This window comes from Callorhinus ursinus, unplaced genomic scaffold (assembly GCF_003265705.2).
Source record: "Callorhinus ursinus isolate GAN/ISIS: 27379988/994484 unplaced genomic scaffold, GSC_fseal_2.0 scaffold506, whole genome shotgun sequence".
NCBI lineage: Eukaryota > Metazoa > Chordata > Mammalia > Carnivora > Otariidae > Callorhinus > Callorhinus ursinus.
Window position 1 is genome coordinate 1 of NW_027397561.1, and position 811 is coordinate 811.

The 811-nt window shown below is 57.7% G+C and overlaps 1 pseudogene; it reads right to left on the reverse strand.

Annotated features, from left to right (window-relative positions):
* Positions 1 to 144: 144 nt before the first annotated feature.
* On the reverse strand, positions 145 to 586 carry LOC141372048 (histone H2B-like; annotated as a pseudogene).
* Between the last annotated feature and the right edge of the window lie 225 nt (positions 587 to 811).

Here is an 811-nt window from a genome sequence, read left to right on the forward strand (position 1 = left end):
GTGTTATAAGGATGGGCAGAATGGCACAGGTCCAAACGCTAGAGTAGGTGGGTCTCTGGAGAGTTACAGGTCTTTTTGTGCCAAGTGAGGTGGCTCTGAAAAGAGCCTTTGGTTTGCGAGGTGGTCAGGCGGTCCGGAGGCAGCTCACTGGCGGAAGGTGTACCTGATGATGGCCTTGGTGGCCCCGGACACGGCGTGCTTGCCAATCTCCCCGGGCAGCAGCAGGCGCACGGCTGTCTGGATCTCCCTGGAGGTGATGGTGGAGCGCTTGGTGGAGTGGGCCAGGCGAGAGGCCTCGTCGGCGATGTGCTCGAAGATGTCCTTGACGAACAAATCCATGACGCTCACGGTCTTCTGCGAGGGGCTTAGGCCCTTGTGAACATGCCTCAGAACCCTGGAGAATAGGTGGTGAAATTGTAGCGGGGGTGGGGATGCTGTGTTTTTGAGAGGGTGGTGGTGGCAGCAGCGGCGGCAGCACTGGCTCGTGGGATGTTTCTGCTTCGGGCTCTTCAGGTCGGCTAACGTGGGATCCTCCATCTGTGCCCAGGCTTTCCTAAGAAGAGGTCTCACAGCCAGGCTCAGTCATGTGGGGTCAACTTCCTGACAGCTCGAAAGGAAGGACAATGGCGGCGGCTGAGGGGCACTGGCCCATTTAAAGTCGCTGCATTTCCTGACGTCACGGGCAACCTCCACATCTGAATGGACAAAGTGCAATGCAGGGAAGCACGTCGCTATGTCAGGCCACGTCACATGTGCATTTGATTGCACACCCTTCTGCATCCCATCCACCAATCACAGTGGGATTCTGGCA